Source organism: Puntigrus tetrazona, chromosome 20 (assembly GCF_018831695.1).
Source record: "Puntigrus tetrazona isolate hp1 chromosome 20, ASM1883169v1, whole genome shotgun sequence".
NCBI lineage: Eukaryota > Metazoa > Chordata > Actinopteri > Cypriniformes > Cyprinidae > Puntigrus > Puntigrus tetrazona.
The window spans coordinates 12,030,362-12,046,612 of NC_056718.1; the positions used below are offsets into that span (position 1 = coordinate 12,030,362).

A 16,251-nucleotide genomic window follows, 5' to 3' on the forward strand; every position below is an offset into this window, starting at 1 on the left:
AATATCCCATTTTACCATTCCTTCAGGTACCGTGTGGTGGTGTCCTACCCTCCCCAAAGCGAAGCAGAGCTGGAACTCAAGGAGGGAGACATTGTATTTGTGCACAGAAAACGAGAGGACGGCTGGTTTAAAGGAACACTTCAGAGAAACGGCCGAACCGGGTTGTTTCCTGGCAGCTTTGTTGACAGTATCTAACACACATGAACGTAATATCCAGATATCAAATTCTCCATCACTGAAAAACACAGCACTGAACTTCAGCCTTAATAGTTCAGAGTGATGGGAGGACTGGGCTGCTTTGGACTGTTGAGCGAACTGTGAGGGTCATCAGTTGCATGGATTCGACCACAGTCTAATGAAAATCTCAAAACCAACTAGACCGGTCGTAGTCGTTCAGCGGTAGATCAAATACTTTTCCTAAAGCACATGGAAGCAACAAAGTTTTAGCCGTTCTGACTAGGCCCCTTATTTTTAGCACAGTAGATGAAGTCGTGATAGGATTCGTTAATTTATGCATCTGTAACATTTCGAAGACTATTAATGTGTGCCTTGTACTGTCTCACTTTACTGTATATAAGCAAAGCGAAGCTGATCTGAGTCATGACAAGAACAATATGAATTTTCTTCAACGTTTAACTTATTTTTGTTTACAGAGGAATGGAGTTTTTTTTTTTTTTTTTAGGAAGCTTTGTTATGTGAGCTGATTGGTCAATGCCTGTAGAACCTGAATAATGTCACTGATGGTCATTTGCTTGAAATAAAACAATGAATACCAGATGAAGAGCCGAATGAACTCCGAAAGGTTGATTTGACCATCTATGCCTACTTTAGCTTGCATGTAGTTGGCTCTTTGAGTCAGAGGATGTGGATGTTCTGAATAGTTGTGCTTCGTGGAAAGGTTTGCTGTAGCTACACTGAGTGAGGGAATGAAGGATAGCATATTGTTATTTTTAAAAGAACAAGATTACACTCAAACATTTTTATCAAATATTACTAATATTCCTTTGCAATAATTGTTTTTTTTTGGTATTAAAAAAAGCCAGAGCAGAACCGAAACAATCACTCATAGTAAAAGCACACCCTTGATATCTTACGGTGATGGTGCCATTATGCTTTCGTGCACATGTTTGTTCTCTCTGGTTTAGTTTCCTTCAGGCCCATAGATGGACACACAGCTGACCCGATGGTCATCATCTTTACAGTTATTCACAGCAGCGTTTACCTATCATAACATTACAAACTGCTTAAAAATTGTCCTTAAAAAACAGCGTCTAACCACAAATTCACAGACCATTGGTTTTTTGCTTCTTTAAGCCGGGTTTATGGTGTTGTCTGCTGTACTTTAGTATTTTATGTGATTATTTCATGTATTGTATACTTGAAAATGGTGTTTTGTGTGTTTCTATGCTTCATACACATTAGATGAAATGTTATTGTTATTATTATTATTATTATTATTATTTTGAAAGCACAAAGTGGTCTTTGATAGATTTTTATAGATATGATTTATGCCCAGTTACAACAATTGAATTTGGAGAATATTTTCCCCCTCCTTTGTTATCTTCATGCCATTACAACTAACAAGATGGCCTTTGTTGTATTAGTGAAATTTACCGAACCGCCTGTTAAAAAGGTTTTATTTGAATCATCATTTGTGTATTTAATCACTGCTTTCCATCTCCATCTCCAAATACACTACATTAAACCGCCTACACAAGGATGATTTCACCGCTTGATTTCAGTCAATCACGTCAAGATTTCAGTAAATGGCGTATCAGTCACATCGGAAAAAAAGCAATCACTTAACATTTCATTTAAACTCATTAAGTGTGTATTAGATGTGAGGGGTATAAAATAAAGTAATAACTTTTATAAAACATGTTTTGGAATACTGTTGTGAGTTGAGTATATTAATTTGTTGTGACGGTTAAAATCTGCATACGATAAAGAAACAACAGCATAAGCACTTCATTCTTGAGAAGCTGTCCACTACCGTAATTGCTCTTTTGTACAGCATTTCACATTTGAAACCTCTAAATTTCAACATCAAACCACAGCTGACCAAAACTGCCATGATTTCACATGCTGGCTTACGAAACATGAATCTATTTTCATCAGTCACGCATTTGCTCACACAATAAAGTTAACACCATCTGTCCAATTCCTCATTATTATTTGGTCAGCTTCTCACTTTTTCATATTTAGTATCTAAAATAGTTCATTATGAATTACTGAGCAATTATTTGTACTTTTTATTGAAAGACGGAAAGCAATGAATAATTTACAAGATTGCTTTTTCATTTTGTTTTTAAGAACTGTGCTATTTAAAAAAAGATACAATAACCAAAAAAGCATCCTACTTTTTTTTTTTTTAAGGTTTAAAGTCTATTTTATTTTCTCTGTTTGTAAATGCATTGTATTTTGAGTCTTAAGCACAAGTTGCAACAGATACATTCAAAGTGAAATGGATACCACCAAAAATAGAAGATCATCGAAGATGTTATTAAAGAATTAGTTCACATGCAGAATGAAAATGTCCTGAATTTACTTACCACAGTGTCATCAATGTTCTCTCTTTAGTCACAAGGTTTTTTTTTTTTTGTTGAAAACGTTCCAGGATTCTTTAATAGAATGTAGCCAAGGTCCAAATTTTGCATTTGTGGTTTAAAAGGTTCGATTTTGTGTGTGTGTGTGTGTGTGTGTGTGTGCATGTAGAAAATTACTAATAATTTAGCAAAATTTCAGCTTGGGGACTCTTTAAAGCTGCATTGAAATGGCAGTTTTGATTTCGATCCATTTGCCACCATTAAAGTTCACTATGTATAGAGAAACATCTTGAAATGCTTTCCTCAAAAGCCTTGTTCTTAATCTGAAGAAAGACATGAACATCTTGGATTATGTGGGGTGAGTAAATTATCTGGATTTTTTTGTGACCTAATCCTTTAAATGTTACGAGCACAAAAAAAAGAGTAAAAACATACATAGATTAATTGTTCACTATAAAATCAATAATTAAAGTGAACCACCAAACTCAACACACTATGGTGTTTGTCACTTCATGTGATATCTTGAGAGCATGCCCACAGTGTCAATGATCACATATCTAAAAATACAGACAGACGACAGCTTCCTCAGTTGTTTAGTTCTGCTTCGCTATCATTCTTGTGCTTTAAAGTCACTAAAATGTCCGAAACAATAAACAGGTTTCTTTACACACGGAGATTACAGAAAACTCAGAAGCATACACTTGAGTCGATCTCTCTGCAGTGCTCGCTGGTGTCCTTTTAGCGCTTAATGTTGATCAAGCGCACTCTGTGTGCTCTGCTGGGACATCGTGAGCTGGTGTGGATGCTGCTTTAACATGGACTACAGCAGAATACATTACATCATCCTGGAGAGAGAGGAAAAGATGGGATGATTGCACACAAGGCACTGCGGCAATGATATATAGTCAACAGTGAGGGTTGTTTTTACCTGATTGTCTTCTCTCTTTAGCTCTACATCATCAGCGGTCACCTTTTTATTATTTCTGCTTCCTGCAACATAAAACATCTTACCAAGCTAGTTGATGATATTTTTGAAATTTAGAGACAGCAATCTAATGACTAAATATGTTAAGATTTATTTGGTTCTTTATTTGGGATTTATTTGGCGCATTACCATGGCAATTGGAGAATAAGTATTGTTGAAGTTATTAGTTAGTAGAAGTGTGATTGCGTGTGTTTTTACCTCTGCATCTCCATAATATTAATGCCAGTAATGCCAGTAAAAGCAATGAGAAAACACTCCCAGTAGAATGAAAATATCTGAATCAGAAATGGATTGATAAATGCTTTTTCTGTACAAATATGCATACATCTCTCAACATGAGCTCCATGCATGCATTTTAAAATAAATACAAACACGTGACAATGAGAAAACGTTATATCCATTGCTGTATAATAAAAAAGCAAAGAATTTGATTTACGTTGAGATGTATATGGTTGTGGAGTAGGTAGAAGTTGTGAAGTTGTGAAGTCTTGTGTTTGGTGTGAAGTTTGATGTGTCGCTAAAATGAATGTGTGAGGTTAAGTGGTAATACAAACACACACACACAAAATATGCGTCTGCAAGCTGACATCAGTTTTCTGAATATTTAGATTCTTTATAAAACAAAACAAATCATAATGGTGATCTGACAACAGAAATAGCAGAAAACTACCTTCGTCATGAAGTACTTTTAAGACTGAAGGAGTTTACTTGCTGAGACGAGACACACTGATAGTGCCCTTGGTCCTTTGAGGTCAGTGCTGATATGTGTAGAGAAAGATCTCCTGGAGTGTTTGGATTTAACAGCTTGACTCTGTTCTTGAAATTCTCAATCTGTTCATTTGGGTAAATTTCTTCATATTCATTGTTAATGAAATACACCCATTTGATCTGTTGAGGTTTAGCCAGTAGTTCAGAGCAGGAGCAGAGAAGAACCACAGACTCTCCTGAATATCCAGTTACTACTAGTGTCCTGCTGTACTTAACCAAATCACAGCCTGAAAAAACATTCAGAAATAAATTTACATTTTGCTTTGTTTAAATGTAAGGAGAAAAAAAAGGATTTCCTAAAAATAATTTCAGAGTAACATGTAATATAGTTAAAAACAAAAAAAATCCTGGATTATTGTAAGCAAAAGAGAAACTCAATCATCAGTTTAAGTCACCTGCTCCAAATTTCCTTACAATCATAGTATTATGATATATTAATTTACAATTTATCTTCAAATTACATTGTAATTTTAAAGTAAATATATATATATGTGTGTGTGTGTGTGTGTGTGTGTGTGTGTGTGTGTGTGTGTGTGTGTGTGTGTGTGTGTGTGTGTGTGTGTGTGTGTGTGTGTGTGTGTGTGTATGTGAGTGTGTGTGTGTGTGTGTGTGTGTGTGTGTATATATATATATATATATATATATATATATATATATGTCTCTAAATGTCCACTTACTCTTTAACTTTTAATTCAACAAATGTAACACTATTTGTTTTGAGTCATTATACTTATAGTAGCCCTGGTCATTTATTCTGAGGTCAGAAATGAGAAGAGACAGATTTGTTGGAGAATGTTCATTAAACAGCACAAGTCTGCGCTGTATTTCTCATCTTCAGATACTTGAATCCATCGATTTCCCCGCTGAAACTCCCAGGTGAACGTCGTGTCTGTAGACTGAGAGTCAGGACAAGAGCAGGGCAGCACAACTGAAGCACCTGTGTATCCGGTTATATCTATTGTATGGTCCACATCTGAAACAATACAGCCTGCAAACAAAAGAGTTTATTCAAATGAACTTTACACAAATGTTTAATAAACATAATTAATAGAATTATTACAATTATCTATCAGCAATACTTTACAAAAGTCTAAACTTCCTTCTTGATTTACCAAAACACGCAACATTTCATCGCTTGTCATTTCTTCTCTTAATTCAAAGAGCATTTTGGATGAAATATTTTTAAATGGAAAAATTTAAGTCAAAGCTCTGCAGGCATGAATAAACTGTTTTGTCTTAGAAATAATAGAAAAGTAAAATTTGTTGAATCACAATTAAGGTTCAATGCTTTATTTTTTAATAGTATAATTTTAGAGGTTTTTATTTGTAAATGATTGCTTTAAAAATCTCAACATGAAAAAAAACGAACTCACCTGTACTGAAACAAAACAAAAACATGAAAAGATGTAAGTGGTCCCTCATGACTGGTTCTCATTCACAAATGACCCGACTCTGTTTTACGTGTCAGTGGACACAGTCTATAGTCTTCATACTTTGGTTCCTGTTAGCTCTTACTTTTCAGAAACTCTTAACTTCCCGTTTCATTTCTGTGCATGATGCATCCCTGTGTTTTTCTGTTTAACAATGTTTGTAGTTCACTCAGTGAATATGCACTTTTTTATTGCTTTTCTTCTCTGCGCCTCATTTAATATATTGAGAACTGTCTTACTGCGCTGGGGTCAGATATTCTTCGAATAAAGCAACAAAAGAGTGACTCAAAAACATGGACTGCTGAAGATACACAAGAACCAAAGCAATCTTCATTTTTAAATCTTAGTTTTTAGAGTTGAAATGACACAATATTTCTAGAGACAGAACTAAATAAACCATGATGTACTTCAGAGTGCTTTTTTAATGTTTTTTTTCTAACAAAAAAAAATCAACTTAGCAAACACAACAAAAATAAACCATGCGTATTAAATCAAGTATAGTAACGCTCCGTCTGCCTTAACACTGAAAACCTCCGTTTTAAAAATATGTTACTGTAGAATTGCACGCTGTCTCATTTTTCTTGTCCTTCCTTTTTTTCTGTTTAAACACAAATGAGCATTACGCCACTTTAAACCCACAGAAGCGGTAAACGCGCTATTATCTGTCTTTTAACTACAGTCTGTGTCATAACAGATCAGTGCTGTATCTGTGTGCTGTGTGTTTGATAGACAGAGGCCACAAAACCCTTTCTACTGTCAAATCTATTACAAATATATACATATATTTTCATTTTGATTGTAAAAACAGCTGGAGATATGGCAAAGACTAACAGCCATTAACCTTTAGTTGTACTTGAGCTAATTATTGAGTCACATTTAATGTGCGTAAAGCATGAAAGAAGCTATACACAAGAAAACAGAAGAGCACATTCAGTAACTCATCGTTACATTTTATACATTTGTTTTTTCCACGAAAAACCACAGTCACCCGCACACACTGAAATACACACAGATGCTGCTTTTACCAGTCACGCACATGCTCACACAACAAACCACTTCATGTAATTCCCTTTTATTAGCTGATTCATTCTGTCTGTCTGTTACTCGCTTCCATTAGACAAACTAATCAAGTCATTCTCGCATCGTTGTGTTTCTTTATATTACACATTGTAAAAGTTATTGAACATATATCTTAGTATTTCATTTCTCATTAAATATAGAATCCGTGTGCTTTTTGAACATTTTTATAAACAAACATTATTTGATAATCTACTCACAATCATTGTTTAAAGTTTCATTTTGTATCCACTACAATGGCAATAATAATTATGACATGTTTATGTTTGCCAGAAGGCAGGACATTATAAGACCTTTAGTATAGTGCTTTTGCCTCAGTTACCAATCATTACACAAACCATAGCTGTTTTAAGATGTCGCTCAGAAACAGGTTTTAATATATTGTACATACACTCACGTTATAGGCGTAGAACTTATTACGCTTCAGTGGTTCCCACTTTGAGTCAAGTGGCTTTTTGTACATACATGTAATCTCAAAATTATAAGATCTATTGCTAGGCTAAACACAGTCAATATGAATTCTATGGTATAAAATGAAAAATCTAATTTTCAAGTTTTAGTTTTGGTATTGGCGTATTCAGGAGCTGTGCCAGGTCATTCTGTACATGAGCAGGTGTAGATGTGGTGCTAACGTAGACTACATCAGAACAGGGCACTTCATCCTGGAGAAAGAGTATCATACATATATATATATATATATATATATATATATATATATATATATATATCATAACATCCCATCCAGCAAGTTATGAGACATTTAGACATCAGAAATCTGTTTTAACAGCAATAAATGCTGGCACTCAAAATGACAGAGATGCTTTCAAAATGAAATACTGAGTTAAAATATTGTACTAAAACTATTTAAATTAAACCAGAGCTTATCCAGAGCTCTAAAAGCATGTATTTTACAGCAAACAATATCAGTTTAAGTTTAAGTTTAAGTTTTCATAATTATAATAATTACCAAATAATTTTGCTAGGATGCATCCACTAGGTGGTCATTTACAATCTAAGAAAGTGTGTTTGTGTACCTCTCCATATCTAGAAGATAATGCCAGAAATGCCAGTAACAGCAGCACAGAAAAAAACAGCCACTAAGATGAAAACATCTGTGAAGAAACACACACAATGGTTGACATATCATGTTCTAAAGGAACGAAATGTTATAGTATAGCTTATTGTATGAAATAAAACAAACCTATGACTTACTCTGAAGTGTTTGAGGTGATGTTTGAGGTGATGGTTGAGGTGATGGACGTTCTTGTGTTTGATGTGATGGTTGAGGTGTTGATAAACTGATTATATGCTCTGCTCAGAAAAGAACGATTGTCAGTGATCAAAAGGATCAGAAACAAAGTTAAGTGTAATGAATGATAACAACAGAAATAGCAGAAAACTACCTTCGTCATGAAGTACTTTAAGACTGAAGGAGTTTACTTGCTGAGACGAGACACACTGATAGTGCCCTTGGTCCTTTGAGGTCAGTGCTGATATGTGTAGAGAAAGATCTCCTGGAGTGTTTGGATTTAACAGCTTGACTCTGTTCTTGAAATTCTCAATCTGTTCATTTGGGTAAATTTCTTCATATTCATTGTTAATGAAATACACCCATTTGATCTGTTGAGGTTTAGCCAGTAGTTCAGAGCAGGAGCAGAGAAGAACCACAGACTCTCCTGAATATCCAGTTACTACTAGTGTCCTGCTGTACTTAACCAAATCACAGCCTGAAAAAACATTCAGAAATAAATTTACATTTTGCTTTGTTTAAATGTAAGGAGAAAAAAAAAAGGATTTCCTAAAAATAATTTCAGAGTAACATGTAATATAGTTAAAAACAAAAAAAATCCTGGATTATTGTAAGCAAAAGAGAAACTCAATCATCAGTTTGTCACCTGCTCCAAATTTCCTTACAATCATAGTATTATGATATATTAATTTACAATTTATCTTCAAATTACATTGCAATTTTAAAGTATATATATATATATATATATATATATATATATATATATATATATATATATATATATATATATATATATATATACTGTGACAAAGTCACAGTAGCTGCCACCGCTGGGGAAGCAGCATTAAATTACACTCGCACATACACCCGCACACACCGGTTTACCTCATTCACTCATTGCATCCTCCTCTGTTGCCGCTATCAGTGTAGCGGGTGCACACGCGAAAATGATAGCACACGGACATTTCCCCATTTCCGCACTGCTCCGTTATTTATACTAATCATTACATACATTTTACATAGCGCTTGTCCTGTTTGTCTTTGTTATGTCTGTCTGTGTGGGCGTAGTCAGTCTTCCGGAGAAAGTTAGCGGTGGCTGCCGAGCGCGCACGAGCGGCGTGCCAATTATAATGTCACAGCCTTCCCGATACTGTGCCGCATGAGCCGGAAGCTGGCGAAACCATTGTCAATGTATGTTTAGGTGTTTATGTGTGTATTTACGTGTGGCAATAATACAATGAATGTATTAAGTGTAACGGATTGTCTGTTGATTTGTATTTAAAATTGTTGGAAATTAAGGATGAATAGTAAGTACCAAATAGAGGTGGTATTTTTATCCTGTAAATGTTAGATGTACCTGCAAATGGTAGGATCCAAAAAGGGTGGAGTTTGGCCTATTTAAGCAGAGGCCAAACTTCATGACGGGACTTGTTCACCAAGTCGATTTGTAGAGTGCTACTGCGGTGCCTCACGCAATTTAAACTTTAATGTATATGGTGGATACCTGGTTGATCTTTGTAGTGTTTTCGGTTTATTTTTCCCTTTTTATTTTCTTTGGTACTTTTGGATTGTTTGTCGTTGGTTTTTGTGTGCACCTGTATATAGCCTTCACTGTCGACACTGCTGCACTGTAAATAAAAACTGCACTTTGCACTGAAGTGCTGCTGCGAAGTGAGCCATCATTTTTACATCCTTTCACGAATTTGCGCCCCTCCCCGAGCTGGTGGGTTCGGAAACATCACAGTTGGTGTCAGAAGTGGGATGGCTACTCGCAAGACAGTGCAGAAGGGTAAGAAACCCAGGGCGGGTTTACGATCCCAAGTGAAGGCTGCGCCTGAAGAGGAGGCGCCTGGAAATCGGTTGACAATACAGAGGATGAGGAGTGTGTCACGAGTCCTCCCAAAGTCTCCCCAAAGTCCAGTCAACCACCAACCAAGTCTGTCACCTCTGACGCTACAGCTGGTGAAGGAATGATTTCCCTGATGCGCAGATTTCTGGATGCTCAAGAGCAGAGAGAGGATCGACATCTCGCGAGAGCTCACGAGGTCTTCGTGAGTCCATCTGGCAGTCAATTCGTCCTGCTGAGGCCTCGATGGATGGGGAGAGCATCCGAATGGAGCTACCAACACCAGCACCTAAGGTATCCACAAGACACCGACCCGTTTATGTCCAAGACTCCCCAAAAGGTACAGCACTGAGAGAGCCAATGCAGTGGGCTGATCCGAAGATGCCGAGCTTCCAGCAGGGGGAAGACATTGAGAATTATCTTCGGCGGTTCGAGCGTCTGGCCAGGACCTGGAGGTGGCCTGAGGAGGAGTGGAGCTATCGCCTGTTCCATTGCTGACCGGGCAGGCACTGGAGGCGCATCTGGCAATGGATGAGGAGCAGGCGGAGGTCTACGCTGACCTGAGGGATGCACTGTTGGAAAAATTCAACATTTCTCCAGAGACCTACCGTCAGCGCTTCCGATCATCTGCGGTTCCAGCTGGAGAGTCACCAACAGAGACTTACCACCGGCTAAAGAATCTGTACAAGCGTTGGGTACGACCGGAGGAGCACTCAAAAGAGGAGATCGGTGAGGCCATCGTCCTCGAGCAGCTTCTTCGGTGCTTCCCTTCGATGCACGCACCTGGGTGAGAGCATGAGCCAAGGTCAGGACTGGCGGCAGCAAGGTTGGCTCAGCAGTACCTGAATGCTCATGGCGGTCCTCGTGACTCAACCATCTAAAAGGTACTGTGCGTGGTGCTTCTCATAGCTTGGGGAGTGTAAGGGGTCTGACAATATCTGACAATACACAAGGTCCAAAGTCAACAACCAAAGACTTGCTTTGCTTTTACTGCCAGCAGCCGGGCCACAAAGCAGCTGTATGTCCTGCTCGCAAAGCAAAACTTACGGGATTTTGTTATGTGCCCAGAGAGGGGGACTGTGGTTTTGGCTCTAAGGGGGAGAGTCAGAATGTATTAGCTGTGACTGTTAATGGACATGAACTGAAAGCACTCTTAGACACTGGAAGTTCTCTGTCAATGTTAAAAGCATGCTTTGTAAATAATGTCAATTATGTGAATACTACCTCTGTTCAGTGTGTGCATGGGGATGTAAAGCAGTACCCCCAAGCTGAGATAATGGTAGAGGTACAAGAACAAATGTACTTACTTAATGTTGCCATAGTCGACAATTTACCAGCTGATATGATTCTTGGTAGAGACTTACCAGTGCTTTATGAACTCTTGCAACCCACCAGCAAGGACTCTGAATGTTCTGTTGCCACAACCAGTGTTGATTTGTCATGTCCTGCTCTCACTGGAGCTCAAGTCAGGGCCGGTTACAGCCATTGCCAGACTTGGATAGTAGTCTGTTGCAGGGCGGGACTAAAGGGCCTAAAAAGTCACGCCGCCAAAGGCGACTTGAGAAGTACCTGGGAGCCCCAGCTTCTGACCCCTCAGTGGAGGGTCTCGAGGTTAATGGCTGGAAGGTCCCAGGGAACATAGCACAACTTCAAAGGAATGATGGAACTTTGAAATCCTTGTTTATCAAAGCTGAGTGTGCCAAACCATCAAACCTGTGCAATGAAGAATATGTGCTATTGAATTCTGTGTTATATGTGCGAAATAATGATATGACCCGCTTGATTGTACCATGTTGTTGTCGCCCTCTTGTTCTGCATCTTGCACACACTGTTCCATGGGCAGGTCACCTTGGCCAACAGAAAACATATGCACGCATTAGCTCACGTTTTTACTGGCCCACACTATACACAGATGTACAAACACACTGCAACACATGTGCCATCTGCCAAAAGACAAGTGCTGTGTCCCAGCGGGGCAGAGCACCTCTGCAACCGCTCCCTGTTATCTCTGCACCTTTTAGGCGAATCGCCATGGACATTGTGGGGCCAATGGAAAAGAGCAGTGCTGACATCGCTACATTTTGGTAGTGAGCGACTACGCCACAAGGTATCCTGAGGCCTTCCCACTCCGCTCAATTACCACTCCTAAGATCATCCATGCCCTGGTTCAACTTTTCTCCAGAGTCGGCATACCCGAGGAGATACTCACAGACCAGGGAACAAACTTTACATCGCGGCTGATGGGGCAGCTGAACAAGCAGTTGGGCATTACAGCCATCCGAACAACTCCCTACCACCTCAGACGGACGGCCTGGTGGAGAGATTTAACCAAACGCTCAAGAACATGCTACGGAAGTTTGTGGCAGACACAGGAAAAGACTGGGACAAGTGGTTACCATTTGTTCTCTTTATGCATCGAGAGGTACCCCAAGCATCAACAGGATTCTCACCTTTCGAGCTTCTCTATGGATGGCAGGTACAAGGACCCCTGGACTTGCTAAGGAAAGGCTGGGAGGAGCAACCTGCATGCTCCAAGACGGCGGAGAAGGGCATTGTGCAGTATGTGCTAGAAATGCGAGACCGCCTGGGAACGATACAGAGAACAAGCCAAAGAGAACTTGCAAGAGAAGCAGAAAACACAGAAAATGTGGTATGACCAGCACGCCAGACTGTGGCAGTTTCAACCAGGACAGAAGGTATTACTCCTGTTACCCACTTCAACGAGCAAACTACTAGCTAAATGGCAGGGGCCATACACCGTGGTCCGCAAGATGGGGCCAGTCACATATGAAATTCATCATCCTGACAAGGGCAAGACCAGGCAGACCTACCACGTGAACCTGCTAAAGGAGTGGAAAGAGCCACCTGGTAAGGGACAGGAAACATCGCTTCTTGTGAGGAAGGTGGAGGTAGATGAGGAAGAGGATTCAGAGGATGTAAAGAGACAGCCGCCTGTGGTGAGTCTGACTCACCTAGAAGACTCCACAAGGAAAGAGCTGCAGCACCTTCTGAACCAGTTTCCCGCTTTGTTCTGTCAGAGGCCTGGACGGACGGAGCTGACCCAGCACACCATCCACCTTTCTGACCTGACACCATCACGCCAACGCCCTTACCGGGTGCCTGAGAGGCTGGTGGAACCCTTTGAAAGAGGAGATCAAGCTGATGAGGGAGCTAGGAGGATCGAACCTTCAATGAGCGAATGGTGCAGTCCAATGGTGATTGTCCCCAAGAAGGATGGATCCTCGCGTGTCTGCATCGACTTCCGCAAACTCAACGCCTAGTCTAAATTTGACGCATACCCCATGCCAAGAGTGGACGATCTGCTGGAGAAAATTGGAAAGGCAAAATACATCACTACGTTAGACCTGTGTAAGGGGTACTGGCAGGTTCCTCTTAGTCCTCAGTCCAGACCATACACGGCATTCCGGACACCTCTAGGTTTGTTCCAGTTTACAGTCCTACCGCTTGGTCTTCATGGAGCACCAGCCACTTTCCAGAGGCTGATGGACCGAGTACTTCTAGGCTGTGAAGACTGGTCTGCAGCATACCTGGATGATGTGGTAATACACAGCAACTCTTGGGAAGAGCATCTTCACCACCTCCAACAAACCCTAAAGAAGATAGAGGAAGCCGGACTAACATTGAATGTTGCTAAATGTGAGTGGGCAAAGCAAGAGGCAAATTACCTGGGGTATCACCTGGGCAATGGGCAACTGAGACCCCAAATAGGTAAGGTGGAGGCAATCCGAAGGAGCCCACAACCAAGGACCAAGAAGGAAGTGAGGTCCTTCCTAGGACTGGTGGGCTGGTACAGGAGATTTGTACCACACTTTGCCTCCATCGCGCTCCTCTGACCGGCCTGCTGTCCAAAACAGTGACAAACCCTGTTCCTGGACTGATGAATGTGAGGCAGCTTTTAATAACTTAAAAGAAAAACTATGCTCCAACCCAGTTCTCCAGAGTCCGAACTTCACACAAAGGTTCCTGGTACAGGTAGATGCATCAGCAACAGGGATTGGTGCAGTCCTTGCCCAGGGAAGTGCAGGAGAAGAGAGACCGGTTGTCTATCTCAGCCGCAAGTTACTCCCAGAGAGGCAAGATATTCGGCAGTTGAGAAGGAAGGTCTCGCCATCAAGTGGTCCCTGGACAGCTTACGCTATTATCTCCTTGGTCGAGAGTTTGACCTAGAGACTGACCATCGAGCCCTAACCTGGATCCAGTCTATGAAGGACCACAATGCCAGAGTTACACGGTGGTACCTTGCCCTGCAGCCATACCGGTTCAAGATACGGCACAGACCGAAGACTCAATATAGTAGCCGACTATCTGTCCAGGTTTCCGCCAGTACGCCGCTGGGAGGGGGAAGGTGATGGACAAAGTCACAGTAGCTGCCACCGCTGGGGAAGCAGCATTAAATTACACTCGCACATACACCCGCACACACTCCGGTTACCTCATTCACTCATTGCATCCTCCCCTCTGTTGCCGCTTATCAGTGTAGCGGTGCACACGCTGTAAATGATAGCACACGGACATTTCCCCATTTCCGCACTGCTCCGCTATTTATACTAATCATTACATACATTTTACATAGCGCTTGTCCTGTTTGTCTTTGTTATGTCTGTCTGTGTGGGCGAAGTCAGTCTTCCGAGAAAGTTAAGGGGCTGCCGAAGCGCGCCGACGGCGCGCCAATTATAATGTCACAGCCTTCACATTGTGCCGCTGAGCCGGAAGCTGGCGAAACCATTGTCAATGTATGTTTAGGTGTTTATGTGTGTATTTACGTGTGGCAATAATACAATGAATGTATTATGTAACGGATTGTCTGTTGATTTGTATTTAAAATTGTTGGAAATTAAGGATGAATAGTAAGTACCAAATAGAGGTGGTATTTTTATCCTGTAAATGTTAGATGTACCTGCAAATGGTAGGATCCAAAGGGTGGAGTTTGGCCTATTTAAAGCAGAGGCCAAACTTCATGACGGGACTTGTTCACCAAGTCGATTTGTAGAGTGCTACTGCGGTGCCTCACGCAATTTAAACTTTAATGTATATGGTGGATACCTGGTTGATCTTTGTAGTGTTTTCTGTTTATTTTTCCTTTTATTTTCTTTGGTACTTTTTGGATTGTTTGTCGTTGGTTTTGGTGTGCACCTGTATATAGCCTTCACTGTCGACACTGCTGCACTGTAAATAAAAACTGCACTTTGCACTGGAAGTGCTGTTGCGAGTGAGCCATCATTTTACATCCTTTCACGAATTTGCGTCCCTCCCCGAGCTGGTGGGTTCGGAAACATCATATATATATATATATATATATATATATGTGTGTGTGTGTGTGTGTGTGTGTGTGTGTGTATATATATATATATATATACCTGCTCTAAATGTCCACTTACCTTTAACTTTTAATTCAACAAATGTAACACTATTTGTTTGAGTCGTACACTTATAGTAGCCCTGGTCATTTATTCTGAGGTCAGAAATGAGAAGAGACAGATTTGTTGGAGAATGTTCATTAAACAGCACAAGTCTGCCGCTGTATTTCTCATCTTCAGATACTTGAATCCATCGATTTCCCGCTGAAACTCCCAGGTGAACGCCGTGTCTGTAGACTGAGAGTCAGGACAAGAGCAGGGCAGCACAACTGAAGCACCTGTGTATCCGGTTATATCTATTGTATGGTTCACATCTGAAACAATACAGCCTGCAAACAAAAGTTTATGCATTTCAATGAGCTTTACTAAAATATAATAATCAGGAATAACAAAATCAAAAAATATTTTTTAATTGTACATATATCATGATCAGAAGTATATTTAGACCTCATTTAAACATTAATAGTGTTTAATAAACAGGACAATGCTACTCAAATTTAATCAGATTCTGTTTATAATTGTAATTATTAATAATAATAATTATTATTAGTATAATGCACAAATACTATTTAAATGTTTGCACTACTTCCCTATTTCTAACGCAGATCCACCCTTTGACTAATCACAAAATATCTAACACGCACGCCAGATTAGAGATGCATTTCCATTAAAATGTCTCTCAAATCGTTTAATAAAACTATGCAGATGTGAACAGACACAGTCTGTAGTTTGTAGAAAAATCATTATTTTAATGTTCCATTCCTGAAATAAGCATCAATAAATTATTATTTTTACTGTTTTAAGCCCGATATGTGTTAATTGCTTTACTGCTCTTAAATAACACAAAATTTCACCTCAATCTCTACACTCACCTGTACTGAAATGAAGCATAAAGATGAAAAGATATAAATGCTCCCTCATGGTTGGTTTTTTACTCAGTGTGTCTTAATTCTGTCTTCAACCAGCTGCCTT

At 39.7% G+C, this 16,251-nt stretch overlaps 1 pseudogene; it reads right to left on the reverse strand.

The window, feature by feature from the left end:
• Positions 1-7,386: 7,386 nt before the first annotated feature.
• LOC122324309 lies at positions 7,387-16,247 on the reverse strand (annotated as a pseudogene).
• Between the last annotated feature and the right edge of the window lie 4 nt (positions 16,248-16,251).